The 21,129-nt window shown below is 32.6% G+C and overlaps 1 protein-coding gene across 5 annotated transcripts in view; it reads left to right on the forward strand.

Annotated features, from left to right (window-relative positions):
• The window catches only part of LOC118192095 (cell adhesion molecule Dscam1-like), a 1,228,438-nt gene that overhangs the window by 147,399 nt on the left and 1,059,910 nt on the right, over positions 1–21,129 (forward strand). The window lies entirely within an intron of this gene.

Below are 21,129 nucleotides of genomic sequence, written 5' to 3' on the forward strand. Positions count from 1 at the left end.
AATATAGCATTTATTGTCTTAATTCTGTGGGTGTGCCGAAAGTGGCACACTGATTGAAGAGCTTCGAAAAGAGTGCTGAAACGAGCATTGTTGCCAATGAACGATGAGATGAGGAGAAACAAAGAATACAAAATCTCAGTTGTCCTAGATTATCGGTGAGCACCTAGGGTTCGTCGTTAGATTTTAGAGCCCACCAGCGGCCGAGCGGTAAAGTCGCTGAACACTGGTAGTTCGGTCCGAGGTTCGAATCCCGCGAACGGGCTGGCTGCATGGGTGTTTTCGTGGTTTTCCCCATGTGTAACGTGTATACGAGCCAGTTTCCCTTAGAAAGTCCTCCACGAAGGCATCCCTCCCCTTAGGCAGATAGCCCTCGAGGCTTTGCCATAATCACACACAGACGTTAGATTTTAGGCAAGATTTCAAGGTAAACACTTAAAACTAATATAGAATAAGGAGATTAGCATACGGCCAAAAAATAACTTAGAAATTTCTTTTCAAACAATTCCTTATATACCCTAAAAAAATCTGGAAGTTTTCTTTGGAAAATGAGGGTCTTAAAAAACTAAATATGGCTAAAATATATGGATTGGTTTGTGTTGAGCTGCCATCTACTATAAATAAAGAAGGTTCAGAGTAACCTATAGTAACCTATAAATCCTTTTTCATTCAAATTTTCTGTGCGTACAGAAGGAAATTTTTAGGTGTGTCCAGACCGAACACAGTGTGCCGCAAAGGGTTAAGGTAGTGCTCAAGATCGGTATTTGGAGCTTCGTTATTAAACTTGCGACATCGTTTCTTTAGTCGTATATCATTCGATGATGACCTTCACATGTGAATGAATGTTAGAGATTTGGTCACTACCAAATTTTTTGAAACAATAAACCACGATGCCTAAAGTGTGGATTAATCACCTGACCTACATTTGTTAATTGTTTCTGCACGAAACGCCCACATGGGTTAGACGCAAATTGATGTTTTAGCATTGTTTAACACTGAGAATATCGAAGCCTTCGCTAGCTGGTACACTTAAAATTGCCGAAACTCTCGTCCATTACCCGTTACATCTGTTTCTTACCCTTCCCGTCCATTAACGCACAAAGAGGTGTAAAGATTTCAAATGACATCCTTTCTACCTTCTAACAAAGAAGCTGTAGATACATTAGATAATTTTGGAAGCAGGCAAGATGAAAAATATGCAACGCCTTTGCTTTGAATCCAAGCACGGACCTCTGGAATACTCACTCTGTGTGCAGACCACCACTCCACGAAGACATGCCAAGAAGGTGGGAGAAATACCTTCCATTAGCCTTTCAAGACAAGCTGTCTGCAATAAACTGATACAACGCATGTGTGGAAACTGCACCCGCTACTGCATACCTTAGGGGGAGGAAAAAACCAACATCACAATCTCGGCCGTTTCGGGCTGTTTTGCATAAAAGGTGTCTTGGGCATCAAAGTGTTAAAGTTGAGAATTATACCTAAAATTATAAAACCAAACTCTAAGAAAGAGGTAACTCCGAAACTGATACATTTTTCCCACAGCGCAGTTCCTAAGTATAGAAATCTAGCTCAGGACAGAATTTTTCCCGCGCATATGTCAAATAATTCTACACAGCAAAATATGACGGTCTTAGTTTCTGATAAATCAATAATCTCCTCACAAAAGTCCTACAAATTGCTGAAAAGTGCAAGAAGATAAAATTGCCTTTACAAATTTTAAAACTGGCAATTTCTCTACTTGAGCATTTCGAAGAAATCTACATTTTTTTAAGTCACTGAAATATACAGAGATGCGAGATATCACGGGGGGCCATCTAACCATGCTTATTTGTATTCCTATTTGCCAGGACTTCATATTTCCTCTCAGGTAGCTTAGCGCTTTTGAAGAGGCAACGTACTTCCTTTTTCCTCTTACTAACTTAGACGTTCCTCTGGAGTGCCTGCTGCCTTACCTACAATTCACTATTCGGGCCGGTTCTTTAAGAATATGTATGTATGATCGCTCTTATTGGAGTTATTTGAGGTGCTAGGTAATAACTTAAAAAACATTCACGCTCAAACTAGCAACACCATTAGCATCAAATTATCATCTTTGAAGGTTCGACTCATTCTGTCTTTCATCGTGCTTGACACGTGCAAAGTATTTTCCGACTGATGTTTCACATACATACAATCTTCGCAAAGTCGAATAGAAAAGACTAATTGTTTTGAATTTTGGAAAATGAAATGCAGCACTGATGTTAAAACTATGGAGCGCGACCCCATTTAGGGTGGCGAAAATTTATTGTAGGGTCGCAAGCATGGTACATATCTTTGATAATTTGAATTGCTGGTGTACATAACTAAGAATCTACGCTCTGTTTGGAGCCTCAAAATGGTTTTGGGGGTTCGGCTGGATTTTTATGGGTTTGATGGTTATTTTGAATACCATTGAAATAAAGAAATTACAGTAGAAAGGCAAGACTGAGAAAGCAGTTTCTGCAAAACTAAAAAGAGTGGAGACTGCATTATCCTGAAGGAAAAGACTATTGATCAGTTGAAAGCTCCACTTTGCGAGCAGTTCAAGAAGACTAAAGCTGAAGAACCCTCTCATAATTTTAAGATCAGGAAGTGAAAAACGAAATCAACGAAACCAGCTGGACTGGACATTACCAACCAGGCCCTTTTAGGGGTCACATGAACATCGACTAAGTGAGATAAAGATTCGGTCTCAGCTAAGAAACCAATCAAGCCGATAACTTTTCCCATAAAACTTTCCGTCAAATCCACCGCAAAACAGTTCGATGTCTTAAAAGCCGTTACTCACTACTCTCCCGTGAAGTCTTACCGTTAATAAGTGCAAAGAAGCAAAATTAGATTCATAGAGGTCAACTCTGACCTAGTGACAGAAAATCAAAATGAGAGGTTGCCTCCAGTTGTGTGGCCAGACCGCAGATAATTTGGAAAGAAATTTGAAGATTCTTTTGTACCTGCGTGCGATTGTAAATTAGCCGCAAAAGCTGCGTTCAGAAACCATTAATTTTGACTCTATTGCTATACGCGGCAAGGTCTGATGTGCGTTCTCTGATGAATCAAAAGATCCAGTTCCGTACTTTTAAAACTGAGGTGTAGACACTAATCGTGAACCCTCCATCGCGAATGATAAAAAAAATATATGCACTTTCGAAGCGAGAGCTATGGCATTATCAAGCTCAAAATATTTACTAGAAAATTTCAAATTCAAAATCTGAAGAGACACTTTCTGTACGTTTTATTAACGAAGTTAACAGAACGTGTATACGAGAAAATGACTGCTTCGTGAAGACCCTGTTATTCTCATGCGTAACTTTAAATATCTCACACCTGCTAAACATTCTGTGACGGTTTAAACATGTCACGAATTTTGCTATGGCCAAATCTCTTGCAACAACCACCGGCTTGACATCTGTAAGTACAAGGTCAATCGACATATACTTGCAAGCTACCAAAAGACAGAAACCAGCTTCTGTGAGATGTTATTAATTTTAATGATGATAGTTTTATCCTATTAAGAACTTAAATAAAGAAGTCTTTAGTCCAAAATAAGCTAAAAAAAAAAACATCAGCACCACTTCTAGTTTTAAGCACTATTAGCACGCAAAAGCAGAGTATTACGGTACAGCATCAGGTGATGGTCATAAGTTATGAAGCACAATCCGAACCGGTTTCTGCAAAATCTTATGGAAACTAATGAAAATATAATATAACGAAATCACCTATCCAAACTAAAGTTAAAACTTTCCTTGCTCGACTTACTCAAAGCAAAAGAAATGCATTTATTTGCTCTTTCTTGAATGATGACGTGACGGGAGTAGTAAGATGGTGGTCCTAACACCATTCAGTTGAACTTTCATTCTTCAGGACTTCAGGTATGTTCGTATGAAGAACATGAATAGTTTTACAAATGCTCAACTGGAAAACAGCTATTTTGTGTATCAGTTAGCTGAGGGTAACTCAAAGCCGCTGTTTAGAATCCGTCGGAAAATAACCCAACCAGACGTACAAGTTAATGCTAAAATGCTTCAACATTTGCCTTAGAATTTGAAAAAAAAAAAAAAAACATGGATCCTTCATCATGCGAAATCAAGACTGCAACGTTGAAAGCGAACTCATGTCATAGAAAATATGTGTTGAACTCTGTGAAAAGTCATGTAGGCACAACCAAATGTATAATTGCCGCTTCAAAGAGTGAATCTCGAACCAAGAACTTAAAGCACGCTTGAGACCGGTATTTTTACCAACCACTTGTTGCATTCATAAGTTTTGCCTAGTAAATAGCTTTATGCTACGTTTTTTTTTTTTTTTTTTACTAACACCAGAAGTATCATTAGATTCGAAATACACTTTTTACTTCCTTGTACGAAGTAAAAAGGAAGTATTGTAATCGCAAAAAGTTTCAGGCAGCATATTTCAACGAAAATATCCATTTTGATCGCTTTCGAATGCAATTTAACGATGTTTTTGCTTGATATCTGTACATAAAGACAGAATAAAATACTCTTTTTCTCCAAAAAGTTATAAAACTCCTTTAAAATGAATTCTGAAGAGAATATTTCGTGGCGTCTGTACGACCGTATGTACGGACGTATCTCGCATAACTCAAAAACGAATAGCCTCAAAACGTTGAAATTTTGTATATCGGACTGCTATAACATGTAGATGTGCACCTCGTATTTTGGTTGCAATCGGCCCCATCAAACGTAGTATATAAATATATTTATATATATATTCACTCTGTTACCCGGCTCAGTGATCTCAGTTTCTTTGCTCTTATATGTTTGTAAATTGTACATTTTTTGATTTAAAAATGATTGAATTATGTTGTTCTTATCTTTCGGTTAAGGCTTTTATGGCTTTAGTAAATCTGTATGCAATATTTTTAGAATTATCAACAATTTTAAAGTTGTTTAAGTGACGCTAAGCCTAAATTTTTTTTTGATAGCGGCCATTGCTTGTTTACATTTGGAACAGCAAAGTAGTGGATTTGCTGCCAATCTAGAGAAACGTAGCTTCGCAACAACAAAGCTAACGCCTTCATTTATTATAGCGAATTAAATCATGCTTGATCCTTTCTGGAATTTTTTCGAGGAAACAAGTGTTTAATATTTACTTCGTAATTTTTAATACAGATATTTTGAGTTTTTATGTATTTTTGCCTTGTCGCGAATTGAGAACTGAGTTAATTGAATGAGAAATATTCAATTGTCTGTGAAAAACTGTTTCTTTTTTGTTTTGTTTGCTTAATTTCTTTTATACATCGTTCTAGCTTTATTATAGTATTTGAATAGAACATGTGGCAACGATTAGATATTCTTTAAATGATATAAATTTTGAGCATTATGATTTATAATATGAGCGAAATATAATAGTGTTAAGTGAACCTAGCGCCAAATTGTCGCTATGGTAAACAAATAGAGTGAAATTTAAAGAATGCATTTATTCTATTGTGGTTTATGCGCTGTCGGCGAAGTAGATTTAATTCAATCCAATAAGTTTAAACGAAATCCAAGAAAAAATGCGTATAATTTAATATCCGTACAAGGAAGTCATGTGGTGTACACATCAGATTTTTTTTTAAATCACTTTTCAAATTTCTGTCATCAAATGTCAGTATTAAAGTATATGTATATGTGTATGTTCCTCACATTGTAGAAAAACAATGGCCACCAAATTTTTTAATGCACACAGATGTCAAAGAAACATCCACCGGTGCCCCCAGAAGCCCGAATTTCGAATTTCAAATTTAGATTTTTATTTATCTCATATTTTGTATAAATTAAAGAAGATTTTTATTAATAAACTTAGCGATGTGAATGATAGTCGACCGAGGTTATGCTGCAAAAATAAACCGTAACATTGTTCTGTAATTTCCTAATCTTGCCTGAAAATACCACATTATGAAGTACAGTACAATGACACTCTCGATGCCCAAAATCTACTTCAACAAAATATAATTATTAACCACAGAGCTCAAGGGTAAGCAGGAAATATTCTTCTAACGAGTGTCACCAGACTTCTAATTTCACGCTTTGAACATCCTGTGAGTATGTCAAATCCAAGGACATAGCGTGCTACATATTCTCGCTATGTCCAGAATTTTAACGACATATATGTATAAAATGTGAAATGTTGTTGTCTGTATGGTATAATCCATTATGTGGAATTTTCATGTAGGACTGCAAAACTGCATTAATTGTAATCGAAAGCGTTATAATCGTGTATAATTTTATAGAAGAATTTACAAATCTCGTTAATTTATTGCGCAAACGATTCATATTTTTAAAAAGATTCTTTTTTCTTGCTAAAACTTTACTTTATCATATTGTTATCATGAAAGCAATCTAATCCTTGCTGTTTAGGGTTCAAAACGTTTTTGTGTCTTTTACCTTCTCTACTGATAGCGCTGTCTTCACGCCAGTAGTTTTCTGCATATGTTATTTTTTGTTTTCGTGGCGACAGACGAAAAAAGCAAAACGGCACAATTCAGTATTCGATGGAATTGTCAATATGTAAAAATTCTACGTGTGCATACAAATGACTAAATCGTTTTTATTTTGTTAAGTTTCAAAGTTAAGTGTTTCTAGTTACCTATAAATCTATAATTCAGTCTTTTATGCTATGTAAGTCTTTTAATGGTTATTAATTATTGAACTTAACATAGTACACTTGCATTCCATCCAAAAGAATCGAGATCTGAAAAGAAAAATTTTGGGAAGTTATTCAGTATATGTCACACTGAAAAATTCAAAATATAAGCAACAATATCATTGGTTTCCAAAAAAATTAAGAGGGCTTTTATATATCAAAAGTGAAATTTTAACTTACCTTTTCTCCATTTAAAAAAGCAAAATATCTAATACAAGGTTTTCAGAAAATGAGATAAAATTGTTAAAAGAAAAGCTAAAATATCTAAAATCGCAATGTTACTAATGCAAATAGAAAAACTGAAATTATTCTATACGTATATAATTATAATAATAATATAGCTAATGTATGTAATATCAATATATACATATGAATTTTAATAAATGCAATATTATTATCTCATTCATATAAAGCAAATTAAAATTTTAAATTATATAAATTCAATTGCAAACAAAATAAAACGATTAATTATTGTTCGAGCTAATTTTCAATAACATTCAAATTCATAAAGCTTGGGTAAATAAAGCATGTAAATACATGAAAAAATACAATACAGTGCAAAAATTTAATCTTAAACATTTTTTGTAAGCTAAATTTAATTTGCATATAAAGTGGATAATTGTTGAGCAAGCAGGAAACAGATCTTTTCAAGGGAAAGTTGCCCCCAAACCTAACTCTTCAATCACTCAATTCGTGTTTCGTTATCCATATAGGCATTGGTTAAGAATTACACAAAACCAAAAGTAGTGAAATGATTCAATGAGAAATTTAATAGTTAAGGAATTTTCAATAAATTTAGAAAGCGAACCCACTATATATATAATATAGGAATATATATCTAAGGTATAACTAAATACGATAGCTGCTTGAAAAATAATTGGCTATCTGAAAATTAACACTATAGATTTGGTGCTTTCCGCCTAAAATCATGTGTTCTCCCAAATTCAAAATTTTTCTATGTTATGTAACGCTACTGGAAAAGGCAACTAAAACTGATATTATCCAATCAATAGCTTGTCGCTAGAATCGCACCTACTCTGGTATAAATACCTCTGGTGAGCTAACAGCTTCTACATTGCTAATATCTTCCCGCCTCGCTTCTTTAAAACGCCTGCGTCTTTTCTTGTTAAGAACCAATGTACATAGAAATTTATCATGTTTCATTATGATTCAATAATAGAAATGAATTGGATTTCATTATGATTGGATAAACATCTACTGAGATGATTTTATATGCGTGAAAATAAAGACTTGCTTATATATATATATATAAGCTCAGTATGAAATATCCAAATAAAAAGTATTTTTCCATGTACGGAAATTTTATCATAAAATATGCCTTAAAAATATTCGTGACATTTTTTCAAGACAAAATGCATTATGATTTTTGAAATAAGACTGCTTCTTTCCCTTTTTCATATTTATTACACCATATCACAGTTTATTATGGCAGTAAAGCACCATCTATACATCAGGGTACCGCTCAAAACGTCATTTGAAAAAAGGATAGATGTTTCAGTTTAAAAATGTGGTACATATGTATATATTTATTACAAGAAGGTAGAAGAAGAAAACCCTCTTAAAATACGATTTAATAGGGGATTTTATAGAGGAATTCCCCTCGAAAGCTTATTCAAATCAATAACGATTTTATTTGGTTAAATATAACATATATATATATATATATATATATATGTTAATTAAAACATATATATAATAATATATATAAAAAGTATATATAAAAATATATAATAATATATATAAAAAGTATATATATAATATAATAGTATATATAAAAAGAGAGAGAGAGAGAAAGATAAGTTTATTTGCAGAATTAAGTGTTAGAACTATACTACTTTGCACGACTTCCATTATATAAATTTAATTTGTTTAAAATGTTACGTATAATATAAAATTTATTGTTGCATTTTAATAGTAAGCTGTCAAACAGTTAAATATTTAATTCAGAAAAGAAAGTGACCATGCCTTTATATCAGCTGATTAGCTTCAAAAAATAGTTCTTTCTTCCAGTAAAGTTTAAACGTGCAAACAAATTTTAAACTACATACAGGAAAAAAAAATCAAATATCATCCGATAAGATAATTTTGAGCAAAGTAGTAAGAGCTAAAGGGTGAAAAACAGTCCAATTAACATATATTGTCTATATGTAATGAAGCATCTCCTACCAGAAAATCTGTCTGATTAGCAATGAATTGAATAAAATATCCAACATACCCCTATGTAAGTAGGAAAACTAAATAATTTGAAACATCAAGTTTCACAGATGACTAGAGTGAAATGAGTTTTGACAATTTTCGTTTTCCAGTTATCCGAAATATATTAACTTATCGGTTGGAGGAATAATTTATCTATTTTGTCTAATAATTAATTTTTGTTAAAGCAACTTTGCTGTTCTCTCCTTTTCACTCAAGCTTTCCTGCCAGAGTGTTCATCAGGTAGGTGCGGTTATTCAAATTAAGGGAGAAAGAATTATTATTTAGGCGAAATTTTCGGAAGTTTATTTTAGAGCCGGCTATGGCTGCCAAACGCCACGTTGTTACCTTGACTCAATAGCGATTTGCTTCTGTGGCGCTAAGAGCTTATATCAATTAAGCTTCTTCCGCCGGCATCTACGAGCCAGAGCCTTCTTGCGTGTTTAAATTATCCTGTGACAAGTTAGACTAGTTTAGTTGTATTTTATTTTACGTTCCACATTATTATTTTAAATAAAGGCAGAAGTTTTGGTATTATTATTATTATTATTGTTATTAGTATTAGTATTATTAGTATTATTAGTATTATTATTAGTATTAGTATTATTATTATTAATTTTATTATTATTATTATTATTATTATTATTATTATTAATAATAATAATAATAATAATATTTAATATTATTATTTAATATTATGATTATTATAAGGGCACAGCCCCGATCCTCCTAGCCGGCCGTATGATCAAAAAATGGGACTGGCCAGAAACAAATAAAAGGTAAAAAAAAGTTTTGGCATATGCAAAACCAAATGGGGTCATCTGTGAAATTATTTGTAATCGAATATAAGATCATTTACACCCGTCTTCTGAATTTCTCTGCATTCTCAGAAACGAGGATAATTCCTCTGCAGTCTTTCTAGAGCTCGTTAAAGCTTGTGTTAGCAAAGAATACAAGATTCTATAAGGTTTTATGTCGAGTTCACTTATGACGCTGATATAATAATATCATAATACCCCCTTAAGAAACGGAAACAAAAGAAATTATTCGCAAATAAACACAGGAATGTAATTAATGCATTATAGAACTGTATTACAAACATCTGTTTTGGTAACAGCTAGTTTGTTTTAAAATGCACCCAATAGACAACGGCACATGAAATATTTTACCTCAATAATGCTTTTCATTACCTTAGTAATGTCTTGTATTTTAATTATTAATGGAAATCCTGCTAGTGAAGGAATAGTATATGATTTTCCAAAAGGATTTAATCATTCAAGTCGATAATAATGTAGTTTTCCAAGTGAACCAGATTAGGTTAGATTAGATTACTTGAATATGGCAAAGATAAGAAGATGGCTTTAGATGTGGGATGCCTTCATGGAAGACTTTACGATCGAAACTGGTTCGTACTCATGTTATATATGGAGAAAATCGCTAAAACCAATCATACAACGAGGTTGTCCGTCTAATTTCGAATCCAGAGGAGATTGAACTACAGTAATGAATTACCAACTCGGGCAATGGTGAGGCTTGAAGAAGTCTGCTTCGTAGACATGAAGTGCACGTAGACATCTTCATAAGTTGTCTTTAGTTATCCATATGTGTAAAAGGCAGGAAAGTAGTATTAATAAAAATATTATGTTGCTCATTGAAATGCAGCTTATGTTTTCTTGTGTTCAATTAAGAACGTTTATTACTAATACATTGACAGATAAGAAACGTTTGTAATGACTCGTTTCCTAAATGACATCTTCTAGCGGCTGAAAGCACGACTATGAGTTCACACTATGAGACTATGAGGTACTACGAAACGTTATATTTCACAGTTCCTGATAATATCAACATTTTGAAAATGCAATATCACTTTCCAAAATGAAAAAGCTTGAATACAGAAAAGTGTGATTTTTATTGCATTTATAGTTTTATGCATAAAAAAAATTAATAAGGTATAGAATGCTCACAAATATTTTCGCAAATATTTCGTATATTAACGTCCGTGCTGGCAGATATATAAAACATTGTTACTAGTTCCTATAAGATTAAGCTAATTTTGTTAAATAATTGGTCAGAGAGGTTTTTATATGGTAGGCAGTTTTCCTAATGGAATGCACTAAGCTAGGAGACTTACGTTTAGTTAAAAGAAAAGAGCAAGTCGTAGAATTAATTATGCTATTAAAAACACAAAGCATATTTCAAAAATTTCTATGAAAGTTTATTATATAAACACGAAACAGCGTGTTTCTTCATACTGCTAACTTACTAAAATATAAGGCTCATTATGTTTTCATTAATTAACTCATGTTTTCTCTGCGGAGTACTGGCAAAGGATTAAATTTAGATATGCAACTTCATGCGAAAGTTTTAACCGTAAATTACTAACAAGGCATGCAGAGAAGCCCCTCTTTCTAGAAATGTTAAGGATTTACACTACCCAATTCTAGAATTAGAGTTAAAATTTTGCTTAGAATTTATTTTTCCCTAATTATAACTATTTTAACCCTTTCGCTGTCCTCTGCTGTCCGCGAAAATTTTACTCCAGCGGCCGTCTGTTTTTCGTAGCGTGTAATGTTGTTTTCTCTGTAGATCATAACTATCCATACATAATTTCTAACAGCAGGATAATTTGATAACATCTGTTCCAGGCGGTCCACTCCTCCCATTTTGTTGTTGTAATCTTTTACAATTATTGGTTTTTTTATAGTTCTTCTCCGTGTTCCAACATCAATCATCGAGTTATTATGGACTGTAATCATCAAACATATATCCTTCTTGTTTTTTCAATTCACAAACTCATTTTTTCTCTTTTTTTTTGCTGAGTAGACGTTGAAGCCATCTCTCACTGTCTTGTATCTTATGTAAAATGGCGCGAATATTCATAAAACCCGGGGCAGATTCAATTAGAAATAGAATGCCTGATTAGTGCTGAGAGAATTTAATTAGTGCAAGAGGCTAGGAGGTACTGGAACAAACAAAAATAAAAACCCAAACAAGTAAACATTTAGAAAGCGTTTTAAACATTTAAAAGTTTTAAAATGTAGAAGAAGGCTTGTAGGGCGTTACAGCCGCCCTGCGAAAGTTTAACTTGAACGCGCAAGACGCGTTACGAACGACGAAGAGGTTAATGGAAGTTAACAAACATACAATGAAACTAGAATTCTTTGAGTAATTTCTTAAAATCTGAAACATTTTTCACACAGATATGAATTTTTTTTCGAATATTAAAATTATCACTGAATTTGTTTTTGCCAATTATGTGCTGGTTTCCTTTTTATATCTGTTATTTGGAAAAATTCATTTAGGGATGCATTACGCTTTCTATCTTTACGATCAATCTCGATGTAAATAAATAAATAAAATAAATAAGAGAGCAATTCAGATGATAGGTATAAGTTTTCAACACATTATTATTTATTAATGGACTTTCAAGCGCGCCATGTATTTCGTCATAACTTTTAAAGAAACACAAAACTTCGAATCCATAAAAAGTTTAATATTCCTTTGAAATTATCTTCAAAATTATTGTACATTTATTGTCTTTGGAACCGATGTTCCATCCGCCTAAGGATTTCTGACATAATATTAAAGGCGTTAGTTCAAATGGGCTGTTAGTCTCGAAACAGGATTTTGCGTGGTCTACTATAAACGGCGAATCACTTTTAAAATTGTCGCCACTGTAACGTCTGCGAACTTTCGTGATGGAAATACTAAGATCAGTTGTCTTTCAAAATATTTATTTTGTGACTTAACACAAGTTTTCTTGGTTAATTGAAAGATAAAGATACCGCTCAGTTATATAAAAAGCGGTGGCTATCCCACCGCATGATGCGACTTACTACTCCAGCGTTTCTCAGACAAAACCTCATAGACTATCCTGTTTAATTTTAGTGAGATAGGATACAAAAAATTTTCAAGTATGAGTAAAAAAATATTTTATATTATAAAAACGAAATTTTACTTCCAAATTTAATCTTTTCTTATTTATTACAATTTAAAATTTTAAAAATTATATAATTTTATTCATATATAATATATGTCTGTTTTTATCAGAAATCGCATTAAATAGCTGCAGATAAAGCGATGTGGCTTTAAATACCTTGTGAATTTGTTAAAGACTATAGCAGTAATAACTCTGACTAACTACAGTAATAATAACTCTAGCATTAAGACGGAAATGAACACTCGTTACAGAATTATTTTCTTTTTCGAAATAAAGTGTTAACCGTTTAAGAATAATATAAGACAGTGGCTTGCAGATGTTTTTCTAAAATTAAGAGTAGACGTATTTTACGAATCTTTTACAGACTAAATATTTTATTTTAAAATAAGCAGAAATAAAAATTTCTTTTCCTTTTCTTTGATGATTTATATTCAAAGGCAGTTCATGTGAAACTTACCATATACCATTCGTCACTGCTCTGTGGATTGGTGAAGAAATAACAGAATCCTAGAAATGTGAAAAATATATGACTCTATCTCCTATTTACGAGCATAAAAATTCTGGCATAGAATGAAAAATATAAGTAAACGGGGAAAGAAAAGAGAAGACGCTCTTTTTTAAATTCTACTTTCACGTTGCGTCGGATTCACTGTAGTCTCCCGACTGCTTTAAGTTGCTCTTACCAATTCTAAGCCTTGGATTGCTGTGTAGTCAGCCAGTCCGAAAAGAGAGAACATATGGGGTCGGCTTGCGATGTTAATCTGAACGCTGACGGGATACCAATGAGTTATACAAATGAAGATTGATGGCAAAAAAGGAATAAAAATAAAATGGCTTCATAAGAAATCTAAACGGAAAATATCTCTATTTATGTTCATGTGATATTAACTTATAAATCCTTTAGTTCATTTTTAAGCTACATTTTTCAGGTTTTTAATTAGAAGCAGTGGTTATCAACCTTTTGACTAACGCGTACTATCTAAACAAATATAAAAAAAAATTAGTACCACCCCTACATTTTACAATTTCTTAATAGAAATATTAAAAAAATTATATTTTACCATTTTCACCACTTATTGGCTATTTGTATTAAATACGCTCACATAAACTATTAGATTAAAAATTGTTTACCATTTTAATTATCAAAATTTAAGCTATAATACTTTAATTCTAAAATTTAATGTGAAATTTGAATCTGTTTAAGAGCGGTCAATGTCTTTATGTCGGGTTTTATTTCGGTTACCTTAAACCATAAATTAGGATTCACTTTTAATTTCGTTCTGTATTTATTTTTTAAATATAACATGGAAAAAAAAATACATGCTCACAGATATAGGTTGAGCAAAAAGGTAATACAAATTTGATAGTTTTATGTGAAATTCTAATTTTTCTTTTGATTCAGCCAAAAGTTGACAAGTGGTTATTTTTTAAATCTCCTGTTAGAGTTTGATCACAGGAAATTTCTATTAATTGGTTCTTTATCTTCAGGACATTTTTTTAAAATTTAATTGTTAAAAATATTTGTTTCTTTGCGTACCACATATTTTTCTCTGGCATAAAACCGGTTGTGAATCACTGATGCAGAGTTTTCAGAAAGTGGCTTTGTCTGTCATTTAAATTCGGATTTTACTGAACTCAAATGAGTTGCAACAGTTTTTGCTTTGAAAAGACTGCAATTTTAATTACACACTCAAGCAAAGCTACTTAATAATCACATATACTATATACTAGTAAAATTCCATTTTTCTCATGACCTTTGCAACGAAACCCTAGCGCGAGTATTATCGTTAGAAAGTTATTTTTATTGACAATTGACGAAAGTTAATTGCATATTAAATAAAACATTAAATTAAGGACTGAAAAATAAAAAATAAAGAGTAAAAAATTAAAAATTAAGAGTTAAAAAGTTGGTTAAAATATCAGTACATTATATATTGTTTGTTTTTCCTAATTTTATTGAAAGATGTTTATTAACTGTGCTGTTACAATCATACATATTATTTCTTATTAAGAAGTCCATTTCTGTTGATTTAGAGAAGTATTCTCCAAGACTATTTGGAAAGACAGATAATGAGTTATACGGACATTACTCTTAATAGCTAGGACGTACTTAATGATCTAAACTTAATAAAGAATGATAATTCACACGCAAATTATTCCAAGGGGTTAGCTAATTAACATACATTGTATATTCATATTTTCTATAACAATATATTAATTTTAACGGGTTAAGCTAAAATTTAGGAAAATATCGGTATTGTTGTTGCTTTGTGTATGATATGAAATATCAGGTAGTAACGAACGTTTTGCGGCAAAAAACGTTCTTAATAAAGTTAGCAAATTACATGAAAGCAGCATCTTATGTGCGGGTAGTAATCACCACCCAAACCTATGATTTTCTGCTAGCGTTTTGGAAGTCTTTTAAAACATTTGGCCCAGAAATTTGGTGGCGGACAGTCCGAAATCAGATAAACCTGATTTTGCAAATCCTGTGCAGAATGGAAGGTAGCACCAGCAAGATGTGTGTGCGAGTGTGAATCGCACACACATCTGCGTGCGAGTGCGAGTGCGAGTGTGAATAAAAGGTTGAAGTCCGAAGGAGCAATGTCGGCGCTACATGGTAGTTGAATTCTAGTCCGATCCCATTCTAGTCCGTAGAGTCCAGTCGGCGAATGCAGACACATGTGGTCTTGCATTATCTTGATAGAACATTACCTTTTTGCGCTGGAACTCAGTTCCTATTTTTTCCTTGATAGCAGCGTCAACACTGACCAGCATCTCGCTGTACTATCGAGGGTTTTTTTTTTCCTTCTTCCAGATACCCTTTGCGGATAATATCATGGCTATCCCGCCACTTAGAAAGCACGATATTTTCGCTATTAAAATTGTGCTTAGCGACTCTGTCGATAGGCTCACCGGGTGCAAACCAACCCCCTTTTCGACTTAAAAAGAAAAGTAAATCCACTTTTCATCACAAATGACGATCCGGTCTAGAATTTTCTCCTTGAATTAATATTCGAGCAGATTTGTTCAGGTCCAAACACATTTGCCCTTATCTTCTTAAGTCAGCTCATGTAGCACCCAGCGACTGAACTTGTACGTCAAGTTTATGCGATGGTAAACCGATTAATGGAACAAGGCACTAAAGTCTAACTCCTTTGTAAGCTCTCGAGTGATTGCATACTGATTGTCTTCCACATGTTCTTCCAGGCGGGACTCCTCAACATCAGTAGGCCGGCAAAGCGCTCTTCTTCTTGAATGTAGCAGTCCTTTAATTTAGAAGTCAAGCAAAGGCATTGGCCAAACCAAGAGAGCCTTATAATTTCGTGTTAAGGAACATGAGGCATATGTTAAAAAAAAGGGAACACAGACGTCTTCTGTGGCCCAAAATTCTTGGTCCGAAAATCACACTTTAAATTTTTCTGCTGCCAAAATTATTCAAAAAACATCTTGCATTGGTGAATTGGATTTTCTAGAGGCATTTCACATTTAAAAAAATGTTTCTGTTTTAGTTAACGACCTTAATTCCAATCCATCTTTACCGTCAGCCTTTAAGAGAAATTATGTTTTAGTTCTGGTTTCATCAACAGATGGCGCCAGTAGCTTATCTCCCGTACAGGCTTTCTTACCTTATCTACTCATTATATCTTATCTCATTCATATACGCTTTTGCAGCTGAAGATGATGGTTCGGTAAAACCATCGAAACTATTCCTGTGAAAATTTGAAAATATAACGCTGATTTTTGTTGTGTAACTTCTAAATTAATATTTGTTCGGCGTGTTATTGTATCTTAATTGTAGTAGTCCTTGTTTTTTAACTTTCAGTACCAAAACTTCACTGTGCCATATGATACACCATTGGTACCTAAAACTATACACATGATTTGGTGACATTTTCTATCTCAGTTTTTGCAACAGAGCTGGAAGCAAATGAGTGTTCTAATCTAGTAGCGTCATAGTTCCATTTTAGACACCTTGTACTTTATGATAACGATTTTTGTTTTATAAAATTTCACAATACAGTGTTCTAAAGCAAGTCTTTCTTTCAACGCCGTTTGACAAAATATGATTAAACATACCAACACGAACCGTTCACGCAGATGATATTTGCGGTAGCGGGAAACTTTCGTTGAAACCCGTTATTTGTATTTTAGTTTATGATTTTCTAACCCGTTCCACGTATGAGACATCGTCCTTTATCAGAAAAACGGACATTTACGCCTTTTCTACGAATAGTTTAAAAGATTTGTTTCTAGCAATTAAAGCCAGAAACTGATGAGAAGAAAATCGTAACGTTGTTAAATAGATTTATATGTTCCATTACGCATCTGTCTTCTGTTATGTATCTATTTTATTTAAAATTTTATTTAATTTTCTTTCAAAATGTTTTTCTCACAAAGATAATGAGCAACTATGATGCGCATATATTTGATACACAAGATACATTCATATAACAATATTGAAGGTCGTCTAAATCATCTTGGACTGCCAAAGATTTATTAATTCTGTAATTGTGCATATAATATGATGAATTTTCCTTCAGCATTTCGGATAATGAACTTTACTATGTTTGTTCTAAATTTAGCAACAATGGCTACGATTTTTTATCGAATTTACGTATTGCTTTCCTTCTATTATATCCGAAATGATACAAGAGCATTCTGAAAACGCTTAATTTATTATAACACCATAAAATATCTTCTAATGAAATTCATTGAATCTTTTAAAAATGTTTTTTATTTACCACTTGTATATTATTCTAGGGAAAAAATATTCATCTAGTTAAAAGCGATTATGTGCAAATTAGAACAAACAGAACGTAAACGTATACACGGTGTCCAAAATTTATTCACTAGAAAAAGATATGTTTTAAATAACACAGAGTAAGAGGCTGGGGAAAAAGACTGATTGAATTTTATTCAGCACTTCAAAAAATTTTATATTAATACACTTATACGTCAGCATCATTACTTGTTTAGAGAATATCAAGTCTATTCTCGATTTCCCTCCTGACTTTATTAATTATTTTCTGAGTCACGGTATTTATTTCAATGGCAGTTCAGTTTTTTAAGTCTTCGATGTTGCGAATCTCTGCACCATAAACTCAATTCTTCAGATATTCCCAGAAAAGGAAGTCAAATGTTGTGACGTCCGGAAAATGGGGTGGTCGTAAAATTGGTCCAACTCTACCAATCCAACAATCTATGAATGTTTCATGAAGAAAATCGCGCATTTGTGTAGCCCATTGACAGATGTTCCATCCTGTTAGGAAAAGAATTGGCTGCATTTCTTCTAATTGCGGTACAGAAAACAGCATCAGCATATCAAAGTAAACGTCCAAATTAACTGATGCTTCGGAGAAAAAGAAGGGATCAAGCCTTTTGTTATGAGTTAGAGCATACCAAGCATTAATTTTAGAGCTACCTTGTTCGATTTCCCATATACATTGCAAGTTTTCTAAAAATTCGAGAATCCTGCAATCACGTCGATTAACCTTTCTACGGTCATGAAATGTTCCTTCGTCTCTGAATAGGATTTTCTGAAGGAATTGATAGTCATTACTGATACGGTCAAGAGTATCTACAGAAATCCTTTACGAACGACTCGACCGTTAGCTTTGATTTATTGACAAATCTGCAATTTATACGCAACCATTCAAGAACAATTTTAGGAACGGCCGGCTTGGGAATTCCTGTTTGCAGTCTGGCACGGCGAATAGATTTACTGAGACTGTTCACAAACACATCTCAAATGGCGGAAAAGTTTTCATCACTGACTCTTGTTCTACCTGCACCTCCGTTATGCAAAAGGTCTCTTAAAATTGTAAATCGTGGTAAACGATTTTTACCATCACTTGATTGTTTGTTGTACAGGTCAATAAATCATATCTAAATAACCTGTTTGAAGTGTTTTCGGAGATTTATGTGTCTCATAACTGGGGAACGCACATCGGCGTTTCATTGCATGATGCCATTTTGTCTGTAAACAAAGACGTTGTCTGTTGTTGCCATTCCTGAAAATTAGAGTAAATTAAATCATTGAGGTAAAGATTATGTCGATATAAATTATTTCCGCTCCATAAAATTACGTTTCAATTTATTTTTATTATATGTTGATAAAATTGTGTCCACCCTGTATACGTGTGTGTGTTTATATACTCGTTATCCCCCCTTGTAACTCATTATCAATCAACTGATCTAATGAAGAAGGAATATAGAATTTCAACCATTTCTTTTCACTTAGCTTTACACGTTTTGATGCATTAAGATATTAATTTAAAACTGTAATCTTTTTTCCTAAACAATATGTAAAATACCGCATCTGTGGTGTGCAATTCACTTAAAAAGAACTTTCAGTCTAACATACTGAATTATCTTAAATTGTTGGCATCTAATGGGTAACACACACAGTTATTTTTTAAAGTTCACGAGGTAACTTTTAAGATCTATGTAACTGCAAGTAAAAGAACAAATCCAAATAAAATTATTTAAGCCTATCCTGATGAGTTACAACTAAATTTTAACACAAACAATGTTTTCTCATTTAAAACTATTTTAAATATATGCCTTGATAATTAAAATTTTATTTTTTTATGAAACAAGATTTTAAGTTCAAATTAAACACTCGGTCGGTCTACATTTCCTTCAGACTCGTAAGGTTTGGTTCAATGACACAGCTACGTAGCTAATTTTTAGCCTTCCACTAAAACCGGGGATTAGTTTCTAATGAGATTGCGGATACTCGGCGTAAATTATTAATAGGCACTTTTACTTTTGCAAAACACCATAGTCTGAGCGAATATTTATGCCATAATACAAGAAGAATAGGATAGGTTTTAACTCAAATCTATCTATAAGTAAAACTTAAGAATAATTATCGCAATGAATTATTCTGATAAATACTATATCCCAAAAACATTTTGTATACAAAAGAGCGACAAATTTTGATTAATTCTATTTTTGAAAAATAAAAAATTTCCGCAACGTAAAATTTTTTGTGACATATATAACTTCCATTTCTTTTTGTTACAAGGAATTCACTCACAGACATTCTATAAAAATCCGATACTATTTTCCCAAGGTTTGCTTGCCGCGTCAAAATGAATGACAAGTGATTTACGTAAAATTCGATAGTGAACTGGCTCTCGAGAACAGAAAAAATTTTATCTTTCGATAAATGGAAGCCAACATGAAAATTTGTTTACATTACAAATGGATTTTATTTCCTTCCTGAGGTACTGTCATGATAAATTTGATTTACCACTGAAAAAAATTCAAAATAAATGTGACATTTATTCAAAATTCCAAATGCGAAAATAAGAAAGAGAGAAAATATATTCAAAACGACTTCGAAGTAGTTTAAGCAAAATAATTTGGTGACTCTTTAGAATCACGTCGTTCCGATTACTTCTTCCGTGTCTCAGCCATGGCTAATGAGATATTTTAATGCAATAATCTCCAGGCTCTGAAACATCAATTCCTTTGAATACCATGTTTCACCAGATTGCTTCAAATCATCTGCAGCTGATTGCTTTCCAATGAAACCATGCGAGGTAATGATAGCATTCATTCAGAAATTATCATAATAACTGGACCCAAACGTAGGGAAACATATTTTACCCAATGATGTTAACGAATGATGAATTTACTACGAATGTAACTTTCTCGTTTAAAACATAATTAGCTCAAGCTTTCCAAACCAAACATGAATAATGAGAAATTTATCAATGGGTCTAGATTGATTAAATTGAATAACATACTTTGTGTAGCCGTGTTCACTGGAAGTTTTTAATTATGTAGTATAGTTCAAAGTTCACGGCATGTGAAAATGTATGTATCAAACATTTTCAAATAAGTTCTAAGAAGAAAAGTAAATTTCTTCTAATCAGTTCTGATATATTTATACTTAGCTCGAGCAAATTTACTTAAAGTAGCTTGAATAGAAAAAAAAAATCCAGTAATCAAAAAGGAAGATTTATTTTCAAACATTATTTCCAACGAAGAAAATATTTTTCACTTAAACTATTTATATTAGAGCAGATTAAGAATCACGATTTAGTGAATCTGTTTTAATTTGATAATCACATAAAATTAAAATCAAGCTGATAGTAATTTATGAAATAAAACAAAGAAAAAAACATGCCTTTTCAAAGTTCAAATTACTTCATCGATTATTAAAGTATATTTTAGGGCTTCTGGAGATACTTTTAAATGCACGCAAGGTTTTTAAGAAAGAATTCTAATATAAACGCAAAATATTTCATGGATTATATACTTCTAGGTCGGATTCTTCTAGGTTCATAAATTATATA

This window comes from Stegodyphus dumicola, chromosome 9 (assembly GCF_044657685.1).
Source record: "Stegodyphus dumicola isolate Sdum_Otavi_A_Nest chromosome 9, ASM4465768v1".
Lineage (NCBI taxonomy): Eukaryota > Metazoa > Arthropoda > Arachnida > Araneae > Eresidae > Stegodyphus > Stegodyphus dumicola.